Source organism: Triturus cristatus, chromosome 12 (assembly GCF_964204655.1).
Source record: "Triturus cristatus chromosome 12, aTriCri1.1, whole genome shotgun sequence".
Classification (NCBI taxonomy): domain Eukaryota; kingdom Metazoa; phylum Chordata; class Amphibia; order Caudata; family Salamandridae; genus Triturus; species Triturus cristatus.
Genome location: NC_140595.1, coordinates 50,285,110 through 50,301,066, shown reverse-complemented (window position 1 = coordinate 50,301,066; position 15,957 = coordinate 50,285,110). Strand labels below are relative to the sequence as shown.

General features: G+C 42.5%; 1 protein-coding gene across 1 annotated transcript in view; it reads right to left on the bottom strand.

Annotated features, from left to right (window-relative positions):
• ZFR2 (zinc finger RNA binding protein 2) overlaps window positions 1–15,957 on the bottom strand; it is a 701,383-nt gene that overhangs the window by 605,076 nt on the left and 80,350 nt on the right. The gene's annotated exons all lie outside the window — the stretch shown is intronic.

Sequence of the window (15,957 nt, the reverse complement as noted above, 5' to 3'; positions counted from 1 at the left end):
TTGGATTTAACAGTTATGTTCACCTTTGTGACCCCAGGAGGTGTTAGAGTGGTTTACATAGAGAGTACATCAATACACAAGGAGGAAAGTTTTCATATTAGCAAAAGTACATATTGTGCTATTAGCAAGGGGTGCAAAATGTAAACAATAAGGTCCTGATTTTGACTGTCGGACGAGATTTACTCCGCAATGGCGATGGAGTAAAGTTCTTTGTTGCTTTGACAAAACACCTGCCCCCCACCAAATTTAGAAAAGTCCGCCTACCTAGCGGACATCTCTTGCATTGACAGGAACCGCCGTCATGGCGGTTCCTGTCAATGCACTGGAAGTTTGACAAACGGCAAACTTTCAATTATTATTTTCAACAACAAAATCCTAAAGCAGTATTTTGTTTTAGAAACTAACAACCCCTTTGCAGTGGGAGTTTTCTTCAATGGCGTGGAGGTTATTTTGCAATTTTAACTGCCTCTTACCGTGGCAGTGACGAACAATGACAACTTGTCATTTGTTCGCCCACTCTAAATAGGGTGAGCAGACAAATGGCAAAACCTGAGACCGCCTTACGGTGTTGGGTCGTAGAAGGGATATGTTTGCGGCAGCAGATACGGAGTGGTCTCTGCTGTCAACAATTCTACTGAGGCAGGTAAACCTTCAGTATCACGGAAAGGGTACTCCGTCGCCTACGCAAGGGAGTACCCTTTTCACCAAACTCTAAATCAGACCCCAAATCACACAAAATATCATAAGTGCATGATCAAAAGTCAGCTGTAGTTCAGTTCAAGTACGCAGAAGTGAGTTTTTAAGTACTTAGTGAAAGAAAGACGATTAGGTAGAGATCATACTTTTTTTAAAGTGGGTAGCATAAACTGGTTAGTCCACGTGTACCGGAGTGATTTCATACATATAAGATTGTGAGTCTCATTGTTTTTAATTGAAGAGAATTCTTGCTTCACACAAATCAATGCTTTGCAATTGGACACTGAATCATTCCGAGTAATTTGGAGAAGTAAGCAGGCCAATTTTTGGCATATCACATTGTTCATGAGGCAGCATGGATTGACTGTAAATTTCGCCTGAATGGGGAGCCAATGTATGCAAGTATTAGGAAAATAGGATCTATAGTCCTCATGGGAGACAGGAGGTCTGAAGTTTGCTGGATGGGAACTTTGAAAGAAACCATGCATGATGGTGGTGCTCAAACTGAAATGACATTGATGAAGTCCTGACAGAAGATTAGGGCATATAACCTGCTGCATTCTTTTGGTCGGAGGATTACCAATTCTCAATGAAGGTGATTTGAACAGCTCCGCAGATCAGATTATCAATTGTGAAGCCCAGCGATTTATCTGTTAAGGTGACAGAGGGAAAAATCAATTGATCCCAAGTATTTTAGGTTAAAAGTGTTTTGTGTGTCAGAATTCTCAACACCTAAAACGCCATGGGCATCCAGTATAACCGGCAATCTGGGAGGAAGAAAACTTGAGCCTTGACTAAGTCACTGGCAAGGACACTCACAAAATATGGCAGGTACTGAGGCTTTTGTATCCATGTGGTCACAGACATTAGATGAGCTCTCATCCAAAATGCAGTTTTATGTAGCACAAACTAGAGAAGAACATTGTACTGAGTTACAGGTAATACTTATTGATGGAAACAACTTTCAATACAGTACAATAATTGATAAAAGTCGTCAAAGTTTTTGCTTGTTTTTAAGTGACAGTCGATTCTCCTATACAAGTTCCTTTAAGGGTTTCTACCTACTTGCAGTTTCTGGTGAAAACAAGTGTGAAACCTATGGGCGAATACGAAATACTATACATTTCTGGAAAGTAGACAAAATTTGGAATTCCAAATGGGGTCACCTGTGCAGATGGCTTGTGGTCTACCAAAGAAGCCAACAGTTGAATTAAACAATAATGAATATAAGTAGGGAACAAACAAAGGGTCCATTGGTAATTATTTGCTTCCAATGGCCAATTTACAGAAGTAATATTTTGTAATGTCCATCAGACCCGTCTGTTGGCTGGGATGTATAAAGTGCGTGTTTGATTGTCAAAAAACTTGTGATACCCAAAGGCAACAACTGAGCTGCAGCTTGCAATGATTTTTCATTGTGTACCAACCATGCATCAATTCACCTGGTAAAATCTAATGATTAAAAAATGGGTATAAATGAAACGGAGGCATTTTTTAAATGGACCAGGATAGGGAGTTTGGAATAGTGGTTATTTGTACAACTCTGATTTTCAGGTTACCCCAATTATCTTGTGAGTCAGAAGACATTTTGCAAAATGTATTCTTTCTTGCACACAGTCTTACATTTGGAAGCGAAATAGAGAGAGCACTTCACTTGATGATAACAAACAGCATACTATTCTGTATTCTAACACTTCTCTCAATAAAAACAGCACCACACTTTTTTTAATGGTTGGGCTATCACTGTCACAGGAAAAGTCACAAAATGACACAAGGAAACTACTAGACACCATGGGAGTCCTGGGTGGTATGCCTTGCATGGAACTAAGTGGCCCTGCAAACGTCAATCTTTGCACAATACGATATTTCTGAAAACCACACAGGGATGGGAGTCCAGGATGGTATGACTTAGGTGGAGCCAACTCATTTTTCTTACTCAGAATGTCTTGCAAACCTCAAACTCTGAAAACCCGGGGTGTTCTCACATTTCTGTGAAGGAAAGTTATTAAATCTGCACACCGGACCAGTAAGGGTGGGTCTATCAACCACCAGAGCAATTGGTCAAAATCTGAATTATGTGACATCTATATACTATCAATGAGGTCTTCAGATGGTTAAAAAAAATTCCTGTCCCTATGACGTGCCTTAGGTCCACCGACACTTGGGGGCTGTGTTTCACGCTGGACAAGTGTGGAAAAGCAGGGTGGGAAGACTGGCCTCTGGATGTAAGTGTTCAAGTTTTCTGTCGCATACATTTGGGAAAAGTAGCCTTTTTCTGATGTATACTTCGACATTTGCTGGGCATTCTGGTTAAGAAGATCAGCAAGGATCCATGCAGCCACCCCACTCTGGATTCCCCCACAGTCTTTAGGTTTCATATATGCCCACGGTTGGTGGGGTTCTCTTGGTGCCAGTTGACCCACAGCCCGAAAAGTGCAGCCGTTTAACATGGAAAATGAGCAGAAATTGGGGTTTTAACTGAGCCTTTTCATCAAACCCTATGCTTAAAAGGACTCAAATTTCCTTTAACTTGCCATGGGGATGCTCTAGGCCCCAGTGGCCAGAAAGACTTTAGGGGCTTTAAGGGTGGGGCTGCAGCCTGTCAGGAAGAGCCAGCCCTAACCTATTTTTTTTATATCCCAGGCATGCAGTGGGCTTTTATGAGGTAAATCCTCCAATCGTCCTGCCGCCCCACTGGAAGGGCAACAAGCATTGGCATAGCCAATAGGTCTCGCATTTGGGACCTCATAAGTGTTTAGCCATGCAACAGTTGATGTTGTTGCACCAAGGACATTGTGCTGCATAACTAAATACTTATAAGGTCCGAAAGGCGAGACCTATTGGCTATGCTAATCAACTCACTAGTCCCTTTAAGAAATGCAAAATATGCACACATAAACTCAACTTACATTTCATTTTCTCTGTCTAATTAACATAAAAGCGCATAGGGAGCTCCATATACTGTCTGTCAGGGGTCGGTCTCATTACAGTCCTGAATCTTTAGTCACTGCCCGATTGTAGGCCTACTACCGGTCCTGCTTTTTAAGAGTGGCTTTATAAATATCGCCCAGCAGCACCCCAATGCAACCCCTTAATGCTAATGCAAACAGTATGGGCAATGATGTGAGAAGTTCACTACTGGTTTTAAGACGGGTTAAGATCTCACCATCAGGATTTAGGCATAGAGTTAGTTTGTGACTTGATCCTTTATACATCATTTGTTCTTTGCATTAGTTGTGCGATAATAGACAATATATAACATTTGATTCGGGCAGTGCATTGCTGATGGAAAAAAAAGTTTGAGTGAAAAGACAGCCTTACTAAAAATCAGCGTAGGTCAAAGCTTCTTGGCGCTAAGGAAACATAACCGGAAAACTGAGCAGGAGCAATAATAGTCAAAAATAATTTTTTTTAAAAGACGACTGAAAAGCCAGAATCGGTTCAGAGCACAGAGTCGGAGAAAGAGGATTCCGCTGTCTGGCAACTACCATTGAAAATGACGTTGCAGAATCGTGCAGTTCAGAAATTATGTGAAATAATTATTCGGCAAGGTTGTTTACAGATCTAAGACGTTCTGAAAACCAGGTACATTTGGCTTCCTTTATTTTAAGTTTGTACGTGCGAAACTGGCAATTACTGCTTTATAAAACTCACTAAAATTAGCTACTACGTTTCTACAGCACTGCCTCACTTGCCTTTACAGAGAGTAACTGTTTTCTCTCTGAAGGGGTGAAGAACAGTGTAAGACCAATGTAAGCCCTATGTAAGTGCAGAGTTAATACCGGCAAGCAACTCATGGGGATTCGAGCTGTTGGTGGTTATAATAGCGTTGGTAAGACGCCTCTACCTGGTTGCAAAGTCATCAGCTGAAATTCTTTCAATCACGATGGAGAAATTAAACTGCTCATTTCTGTCACATATCACAATATAATGGCGTATTTCACTTGTCCCTTTTTGTCCGAAGTAAACACTGGCTAGGAAAAGTGTTACTGGAGATCAGTAAATGAAAACATATGAAAAGTTTGATCCTGTTTTCACTAGAGAGCTTTTTCCAAATTCTTTACGAACATGACTGAACAGGAATACAGATAAAGATGTCAGCCAGGGAGAATATTTGTGGCGCCGCCAGCAGCTGCTGTTAACTAGCAGCTGGCCCGGCTGATTACAATTACCTCGGAGTTGGAGTTCTGAAGACGCCAGGGCAGCGCGGCTGTATTAATGGATTGAGTGAGGGATGAAACCTTGGCCGGCCGATGCGTTTTATTACAGCAGGCTTTATGATGTGTAAGCACCGCCGTGTTGTTCACTACTGCAGGAAGCAGGGGTGGGAGGGAAGCAGACAGAGCTAGAACTGCCTGTGGCTGCCTATCCCTGGCTCTGCACAGCAGACTGATGCTAGGCGTGAGAGATGAAACATTGGCCAGCTGATGCGTTTTATTACAGTGGCGGGGGAGCGCATTCCAGGCGGGGGAGCGGACCCTTTGAAGTATGATGCCGTGGCTGTGGCTACACGTGCACGCGCCAGTGGGCTGAAGTGCTTCCCCAAACGGATTGCATGGCGGCACGATGCACGTGATTGTGCACGTGCTCACCATGCAATCCACTTTTGGGAGCACTTTGAAATGCCCCTCTTACTAGAGTCTCGCATAGCGATTGCGTAAACGCAATAGCTAGGCGAGACCTAAAAAACTGTTGGGCTTTAGGGATACAGAGTATGGCCTGAAGATAACGGGCTACAATCCATTTTTTTCAAAACATTATTCCTGGATGTAGTGAGCCTTGTGCCCCTATCATGGTGACAGGTTGGGTGGTGCCCTCCAATCTGCAACCCCTATGCATGCAGATAGACTGTTGGGTCCGTTTGGGGACAAGTAATGCAATATGCCAGGGAAAGTCCCCCACATTCATTTTTTATTAAAAATATTCCTTTGATTTAGTGGTCTTTCTGTCCCCCAAAAGGTTGACTGGGGGGTGCAGAATGACTTTTGAGCCATGACACAGGGCAATGCCAGGATGGGAATCACCAAAATATATTCCTTACATCTAGTGGGCTTTATCGTTCCCCAAAAGGGGGTGGGCATTTGACAGATTGGAGGTAAGCCCCCTAAACACACTGCCCAGGGGTACAGAAAAAAACGAAATTATTTTTGTGGGCGCAGAGCATTTGCCCATGCATGGGGAGACGCTCCTCTCACACCTCTGGGTTCAGTGAGTGCTTGGTGCTCACCCTCTAGCAGCGATCCCTAAGCAGGAATCCACTAAAGGGATGGACTATATGAAAGGGGACAGTGTCCAATTTCGAATGGTAACTTTCCTGCAGTTATCAATGCTTGGGGTGGCTCAGATATGTGCTCAGGGGAAGCGAGATCGAACAGAAAGCAGTTGGTGCCTAATGGTCCCAACTGCTTTTAGTTTCATTTTGTGATGTCAGTGCACTGTGCGCACTCAACGTCACACAATTTAAAAGAAAATAATCTCAGGAAGCAAGAAAAGCCCTTCCCTCGATTCCTGAGGTTATTTCTTTCTTTCGTTATTTCATTCTTCTGGTGGGAGTACAAGAAAAATGTTCTGCTCCTGTGTGTAGGAGGAGAAGTTCATGGCCTCCACACTAGGTAAGAATTACAGAGGTCGTGAATGTCTCGTCTTCAGCAGTATGGGAGTTATACATGCAAAAGAGGTCAAAAAGGCATATTAACCCCTTCCCCGCTCATGACGGAACCACTCCGTCATGAGCCACGGTTGCGCTGTGCTCATGACGGAGTGGTTCCATCATGCTGTGGCCGTTGGCCGCCGCTCCGCCCACGCGGCGCTAATTCCCCGCCTGTGCGGGCGATTAGCGCAGGGGCCGGAGACGTGACGGAACCACTCCGTCATGAGCACAGCTCAACCGTGGCTCGTGACGGAGCGGTTCCGTCACGAGCACAGCGCCTCCGCGCTGCCCCCAAACCCCCCCCCCCCCAGCGCCGCGGCGGAATTCCTGCCGCGGCGAAGGGGTTAAATAAGTATTGACAAAGGCAACGGGTCTGGCTTCTTTTTAGAGGAGGTTTGGAAATAGTTAGGACACCTGTGTGTGCTGCTAACAACTATTCTAGCCCGAAAATCCCATAATGAAGAAACATCTTGACTTACAACAATATTGGAGCTGGGAGTACGGCCACTTTCCTGAGCAGACTGCATTAGCAGCCTCAGGCTGAACCCTTCAAGAAAAGTGTTATAAAAATTAGTTAAGAGCAGAGGTTTACCCTAGTACTTGGTGAACATAAAAGTTGTGCAAACTATTGCATATTAGATATTTTAAATAAAAGGCATATATTCTTGATGTCGCTTTAAGAAAGCTTATGTGCTCGAATATTGTTATTCTATGATCAAAAATAAATTGTGATTCCAATCATGACAGTAGAGTAAAATTTAACAAATGAATGTGCAAGGGAAATCAATGAACAACACTATTTTTATAGCAGGCAAACATCCACATTGCAAACACTTACAAAACAAAAAAGCCATAAACCAGCAATTAAAATATTGTCTATTCAGCAGAGCAAATACTTCAAAAAGCACACACCAGCCCTGGTTTAAGAAAATAACTACTGGAGGCCCATGGACATATAAACAGAACAATGTTACCATCCTCAAAATGATGTGGTCTTGATGGGCATTCCTTCAAGGCAATGATAAACCAATCATTAAAAACACTTTGTAGTATCTAGGACAGGGGTCTCCAACCTTTTGTGTAATTGAAGCTACATATGTAAACTAAAATCAGTGCGAGCTATTAATACCATTAGTGTTGTAATTGTGCCACATCAGACAAGGTTATATTAGTCATCACTATGTCTAAGATTACTAGCACTGATCACCTCAGTGCATCAGGAGGGGGAAAAAGGTTTTGTCAATTTGGAATGACTAGCACAAAAGTAATCATATCAGTACCCAGTCTCCACACATGATTCATCACTCAAAATTCACCTTTAAATATATTTGGGAAATTGAGACATTTTTTAAGAGTTCTGAAAATACACACATTTTCGTCTTGGAATACACAATTTTGCCATACATTTGTTAATTTAACCAAGCAAAAAGTTACAATTTAGAAGGCTGGAATGAACACAGGAGATCGAATGGCAGGTACCTGGAGAGCTACCAGTAGCTCACGAGCTGCTCGTTGGAGAAGCCTGATCTAGGATATAATAGTATGTAAAATGTGAGGACTGAAGGTTCCAGGGAAGGCGGCTGAGGAAAGGAGGCCGATACTGGGAAGCGAAGAGGCAGCTCATATCCGGAGTGGTTGAGGTGTATTTACTTAGAACCTAAATAAATGAACTACAACTTCATCAGTGCCTTGGAGGTACTTTTCACAATGGCGACGAGCTGTGGGAGGAACAGTAAACACCTCAACACAATCGACATCAACTCAGTTGAGTGATTTCTAAAAAACAGCGGTATCTCAAGAAAGTACAGCGGCGGACAGAAAACGGACATCTGCTGCATGAGAGAGAGATAAAAGTGAGGAGACAGCATCGTAAATTATACCGTCTGTAATTAAGGTAATGTGACAGTGTAGCTGTAATTTAAAAATATATTCCACTGGGATACGGGGGTGGGAATGCTGCTCGCTGAACAAACAGAATTGTGCCAGCAAGTGACGGCAGTGTTGAGAGAGGACACTTTACCCTTTAATTATGTGTGTGGGGGGGGGGGGGGGGGTGATCGAAAAGGAGTGAGCTGTTGAGCTCGAAAGGGGCGGGGTTCTGAAGAAGAAGAGACATCTGCGCGAGGAGAATAGAGGCTTTGCTTGCTCCATCATAGGAAGAATCCTTATGTGCAGATGCGTTCTCACGGAGATTCATTTGTAAAACGCTGTGCACTCAGTTTGTTGAGAAAGTTGCATTGTAACAGATGCATCAAGGTGGCTCCAGTTCTGTTCTACCACACAGTGACACACACACTTATTCAGCGTGGCTCTGGTTGTGCTCTAGCAAACAGAGACACGCCCACTCAGGAAAAAAACAATTGCAGGATTCTGCATAACAGTGATAGTCACAGCACATTTACTATAATAATATCACTGCGTATCATTGTGATTGAGGAGTGGCTATATTCAGGTGTTCTATTCGGATACCAGAGTTTTCGGGTGTCAGGGTGGACATCAATCAGTAATGTGAAAATTGTGACTTATTTCTGCTTTGATATGGTGATATATATTTAGAAAATTCTAGTACATTAGCTCAAAGGAATTTAGAATGGGCAAAGTGGAAGGTGTTTTTACATTATGCAAAGGTGTGCGGTACAACTCTAAGTATAGAAAGAAAACTTCTTTACTGTTACGTTGTTTGGGTTCAGAGGGGCAAGAGGTGTTTGAAAATCTTCCAGAGCTGGGTGAAGTGGAAGCAGAAGAACTCAATGAGTTTGAAGTATGTATTAAAAAACCTGACAAGCATCATTTGCCTAAGGCAGGGCACAAGTCCTAAAAAAAAAAGTGGGGGGACGCTCCAAGTTAGGTGGTGTCACCGGAAGTGACCTCACAGCCGGAAGTGACGTCACGAGATGGAGTCCCCACTAATTAACAAAGGTTAGAAGGCATGGGGGCAGGTTCAAAAGGAAAAGGAGAATGTTTACGTTGGAATTAGTCACCGTATTGACACTCAAAGGAGCGGGGAAATTAAAGATGCGCTTGTTCGGTGCGTATTTATTGCCCACAGTAAATTTGCCGGTCTCCGTCTGAAATGCATAAACACATACTGACCTTTTCTAATATACGGCCACGAGCGCCCGTCTGTCATACTGAACGGCTCCATCAACGTGAAACAACTTAAAGAGCTCTGTTCGCCCTCTCTCGACAATAGAAGGTTAGGTTTGGTGAGTGCTGAGCGCGCGCGCATGCTCGGGTACCGGCTCCATCTTTTGGGCAGGGTGGACGGCGTCCACCCGCTAAAACCCGGTAAAATAAGTGGGGGGATGCCGTCCACCCACGTGGTACCCCGACTCGAGCCCTGCCTAAGGTCAGCACGATATTAGAAAGATACCACTTTGAAAGAAGAGTACAACATGCACAGGAGTCAGTTGAGACCTACATTAAACACTTAAGGAATGTGGCATCCACTTGCAAATTTGAGGGTAGTGTGGAAGAATGAATCAGGGACCAATTTATGCTGGGGTGTAGCATAGAGAGGTTAAGAGTTGAAATATGGCAAATGGATGAGCACAAGTTAGACGAAGTAATACTCATTGCGAAGAAGATAGAACATTCATTAGCATGAGTGGACATAATTAAGATAGATAACCACAAGGAAGAGGTCCACACACCAAGGGAACTGGTACACAGTAATGTAAAAAACAAAAAATAAGAGCGCTCTTAAGAAAAGGTTCATGGAAAAATGCTTCTGGGGTGGGGCGGTTAGTCACATGGCCAATAACAGGAAGTGTCCTGCTTTGGGGGTTGTGTGCAAGTCATGTGGAGTCCAAGGCTGTTACACCAAGGTGTGTAGGTCAAAAAACGGGAAGGAGGCGGGCATTGACAAGGAAAATCTTGACAAATTAAAAGTATGATGAGTTGCAGGTAGGAGAAATCATTCTGCAAGTGAGTGAGAAGAGTAAAGGGTGTGGCCCAGAGGACACAGAATATGTCAATGGTCAAGTAGTGAAAATGTTATTTGACTCCGGGACAAAGATTACGTTGATCACTAAAGGATTCTTCAATAAGAAGTAGTTGGGAAAGGTCAAGCTATACTAACAAGACATTAGGCCGTTAGCGTACGGGAGCCAACCCACTAAGTTGGTAGGTTATTTTGTAGGAGACCTAGAATCCAAAGGAAGGTTCACAGCGGGTAAAATCTATGTGTCTTACAGAGGAGACAGTATAATCAGTTAACAGCAACAGGCAGATTTAGAAGAAAAGTTGGATCTCCAATTCTGTTAAAGGAAAGAAGAAACCAGAACTCACAGAAAGGAGGTGAGAAAGTTCCAGAGGAACTTAGCACAGTGGAGGTAGAATTGGAAGATGACAAGGGGAAAAGAGGAAACAGGTGGCGGAAAGAGTTTTCGGAGGTATTTAGTGATCGGTTAGCACGCCTCATACAGTATACGCATGATTGTTTTTTTTTAAAGATGCCAAACCTGTTGGAAGCAAGGTGTGGAGAGTCCCTTGTACTATGAGACAACCCATGAAGGATGAGCTGGAGAGATTAAGAAAAGAGGGGATAATTGAAGAAGCAGAAGTATCAGAGTGGGTGTTTCCAGTAGTCTTAGCAAAGAAGGCGTCGGTGAGATTAGGTTTTGTGTGGAGCTGAGGGGGTTGAATAGAGGTTGTGGTGGATATACTCCCCTTGTTCAACCTTACAGATATGCTTACACAACTCAATGGAGAAAAAATATTCTCCACCTTAGATCTGCTGGCGGCGTACCTCCAAAAAGAACTGGCAGAACAATTCAAAGATGTTACAACCTTTACCACACCATTTGGCCTATTTAGGTTTACCAGGATACAATTTGGTTTGATTTCAGCAGCTTTGTTTTTTTCAAAGAATAAAGAAGAGTGTGTTGGAAGGGCTAGAAGGAGTAAAGATTTATCAAGATGATGTGTTGGTCTATGGTGGTACCAAAGAGGAAAATTATTTACGTCTATGGGATGTATTTGAAAGATTTAGACAGAGAGGTCTTATTCTGAAGGAATGTAAATGAAAGATTGGAAGTGAAAAATACATTTTTTGTGACATAGATTGACTACAGATGGCGTTTCCCCAACAAGAAATTAGTAAACATCATAGGAAACTTTGCCATTCCTGAGAAGAAGGAGAATTTAATCACGTTCCTAGGCATGGTAGAATATTAACATTAATTTATGCCCCAGTTTGCATCAGGGGCTTATAAAATGGGGAAATTATTGAAAAGTGGGGTGAAGTAAGAGTGGACAAATCTATGTAATGAGGAATTTAACGATCTCAAGTAGGCTCTGTCAAGAGCGCTGTCCTTAGGTAGTTTTAACACAAAGGGTACACCAGTACTGATCATAGACACCAGTGCTAAAGGACTATATGCAGTCTTAAAACAGGGCAAAGAAAGTGAGGCACGATACTATAACGTTTGTATCACAGAGCTTGAGGGGATCAGAGAATCGTCATTCGGTGATCAAAAGGGTAGCCTTAGGCAAAGTTTGGGCCATTAAAAAACTAAAAGATTTCCTGTGGCGAATCGAGTTCCAGTCAGAACAGATCATATAATATCATAAACCTCTACGAGACGTTTTTGGGGGAAACGGTTTGGATGCAATATCCAGCAGGATCTGCAAGTGGGTTATTTCTCTAAAAAACAATTTCAAGGTAAAATAAACCCCACGTGTGGGAAATAGGATACTTGACTATCAAGGTTGGTGGAGAAAAAAATAGTGTCAAGGGAGTTAGAAACTCAACAGGAAATGATGGCTGGATTTAAAGTTTGTGAAATCACAGAAGGTATGGTGAGTAAAGATGAATGGAAGAAACAGAGTGAAGATAAGGAATTAACAGAGGTCAGCAAACTGATCAAGGATAGTTGGGTTGAACACAAAATATTGGATTCATCATACCAAGGGTACTTGAATATTCAGTATACAATGGCCTGGTGAGCAGAGGTTCAAAATTGATTCCCCCGGTAAGCCTGATGGGTAAGGTGATGGAATTAGTACACCAAGGGAATTTGGGTATTACCAAAACAAAGGAAAGGATTTGGTTACACTTCTGGTGGCTAGGTTTAGACACTCAGGTTGAGCGGGTGATCAGAGAATGTTTGGAGTGTAAGAATAGTGATAACGTGTGCAAGACAAGGACGCAGCCTATGAAAATAAGAGAACCAGCAGAGAAACCATGGGAACAGTAGCATTAGATATTTTGGGACCTGTAAGCATTAAGGCTGGACAATTCTATGTTGTAGCTTTGATTAACCTGTACTCCAGGTGGCCTGAGATTAGGATCACCCTGGTAGTGGAAACTAAAAGTGGTGAGATTCCTTGAGGAGGTTTTTTCCAGGGAAGGCATACAGGAAGGAGTCATTGTTAACAGACAATGCAGTAGTTATTATCGCAAGAGCTGGAAGAATTTCTAGCATTTGGAGGCATACTTTATTTTTATTTGCAGTTACCTAAACCGTTGCAATATAGTAAACAGCCAATAAAACCAATAATACACACAATAAAATGCAGAACGCATGCATATCTGAAAATGGCACCTTGCAGACGTGAAGCAGCTAAAAGGTATATCAGCATAAACCATCTTGTGGTTGCTTAGATTTGATTAAAAAAGAACCGCATTACAGGTAAAAACCAGACTCTGCACATTCAGCCTAGTGACAGATCGGTTACAAGGTGCTCGCTGTGCAGAAAGTGCTTAAAATGTTTTTAAAGTGCAAATCTCGGTTTCTCCCCCAGCATGATTTGCTCAGCCTAGGTGAAGTCAGTCGAAGCTGGGTGTAGTGTTTGGGGCTGCCACCCACTAAAGTGCAAACTGACCAGTAAATAGATTAGGTAAAGTAGTAAAATAGATTTGAAGCATGATTAGTAGAACCCAGCGTCTTTTAAACAAACAATTAAAACCATAAAAGTACGTGAGGTTGAAATTTGCATGTTTGAAATATCGGTTAGGACATCTTACTTGTTAGGTGAAGGGTGCGGAGTTCACAAGTACAAGTGTGTGCTGCTATTAGGCCTTGGATCGAATTTTGAGTAGGTTCAGTTTCCAAAGTCCCCGCAGTAGTTGGCCTAACGTGGTTTTGGCTAGCGACCAGGCTTCTTCAACGGTCGGAGACTAGTTGCATTTTTTGTTCAGCCAGCATAAGGAATCTTATCAATCTATAGTTCAGTTGTGGGTCCACCGGATCAAAGCAGGCCAGCACTGCTTGCCTGCGTGAGCAAATTCCCCTCTGATTAAAGGGAGCCTTTAGAAGTTGTCTCCTTTCCTTCAGCAGCTCCTTGCAGATACAAAGTAAATGCAAAATGTCTTCTGTTCCATTGTCGCAGAGGCGGCAAGATGTTTGAGTCAGCACCCTCAGCCAGGGTAGAAGGTTCAGGGCGCACGGAAGTAGACCCAGGCGGTGCCTCAAGAATTTTGTTTTTACTGACTTGGGATAGCCCTGGTTAAAATATATTTGTGGTGCAAGTGATTTGTAATTGTTCAAGGTCATACAGGCATGAGCTCTAGCTGAGAAAGAGGCTTTGTCCTCCCCAGTGAAAGTTGTTTTAGTAATTTCCAAACCAGTTTCTTAAAGGTTGAGTGGGGAATCTGGGTGTTCCAGAGTTCAGATAGCCCGGTAATCGCCAAGGAATCCTGAAGATAGCTTCTTGCAGGAGGTGTATCTCTCTGCTAGAGTTCTTGCCATAGTAGTTGGTTTAAGATATTTGGAATGGCGGTCCTAATATTATTCCAGCAGATGATGTAGACGCCGTGCCTGGCCAGAGATTGTTTTAATAGGCCGAAATCCAGCATCGAGGCATACATCATAAGAAATGGGCACTCTATCACCCTAAATCAAATGGAGTGGTAGAAAGATTTACCAGGGTACTTAAACCATACAAATTGCCAAACAACAGTCAAGGGACTGGAGAGAGGAAATTCGCCTTACACCAATTGCAATCACGGGAAGGGTTCCTTTTGAGCTATTTAGAGGGAGGGAACCCAATTCATTGTTCTGTCTAGCTTGGATCAATCATTTTAAAGATGGGACCAAGAAGGTGAACGAAAATTGGAGGGCTAAACAATAACGAAGGGTAAATCAAATGAAGGAAAGATATGATGGAAGAATATTTGTAAGGTGAATGGTGGTTGCAGTAGATAATTGGGTCCAACTGGACTGGTACGATTCTTCAAGAATGGATATCCACAAAAAGTCATTAAAGACCCGTATCATATTTCAATGAAGTGAATTTGTGTAAAATGCTACAAATCATCACTACCATTGTTGAGAATAAAAGTTAAGTATGTTCTTATTTTTCTGTATTTTCTTGTGATAGCTGTGAATGTGAAGCTCTAGCTTAAGTTAAAAGTTAGAAAGTAAAACCTATTCTTGCACTTTACAGACTACCAATGATCATGGATGCATAAAAGAAAACTGTTGCTGGTTCACATTAAAAGGAGCGACCAACTCCATTCAGTTCATTTGCCTTTTACATTGATAATGGCCGCTACGTTTTCAAGCCGAGGTACAGATCAGATTAAGTGCATTCTCCTTTAAGCCTTGTGTTGTGACATAGTGTGTGACTATTTAACTTTATATAAATATATCAATTTTAACAATAATTATATTAGATATTAAATAATTAGGTAACGGGTAGTGCATAGCAAAACAGCAGTAAATTATGGGGTACAGGTGAAACCATTTTCTCCAGTTGTGCAGTAGTTTTCTCGCATAGAAACCAAAGCCTACATTCTAAAAATCACTTTGTGGCACCTTTAAGAGTGTGCCTCGCTTACTAAACAGAACACAAACAAAAACAGGGCAGGTAATGGAATTAAAGAGGAACGCTTCACCAGTTAAATTGCAGACAGCAAGGAGCAGTGAGAGACAGCATGGCCCTTAGGCATATTCTTAGCCCAAATCCAAAGGGGAAAACATCCCTAATCCCACATGAAGCAAAGTGTCTGTGTTAAGAGGCGCATGCTAAGTATATCTACAGAACTCTGCATTCAGGAACTCAATCTCAAAAGTATACAACTTTCTATACATCTGCATTCATTAAAGCCGAACACCTACGTTGGATTGGCTCAATCCTTGAAATGGGGTGGGATTTACATCATTACGTCAGCAATATCATATTTGGACTTTTCTGAGCGGGAGACACCATGTTTTGTCTCGGAAAAGTAATGTAGCTAACAGTGACCAATTATTTAAATTGCTCCCAGCAGAGGATTTAAATAAGACGATAGGCTCTCTACTTTTTTAACATGGACTCACCATTCCATCAGAAGTTTCCGCACACTTTTGCCCCTTCCAGGGTAACAAATTGGCTAGACATGATTCTAAAATCTAAGAGGTGGAAACAGTCGTTGCTAGTAAGCAATCATTTCTGAGTTGAAAGTCAGTGAAAGTTTACAAAGGATCAGGAAGCTTCTCCCATTACAACCGCTGTATGGAAAGGTTGGGTGCAGGAGGAAGTTTACACTGTGCACCACAATGGCTTCTTCAACAGCACTGGCATGAAAGCAGAACTGAAGCATGAATGCCAAGGAGATCTAATGTTTGACTGAGTGAGCTGAGAGAGAATGAAACAAAGGAGTTGAATGTGCCAGTGCTTCTGAT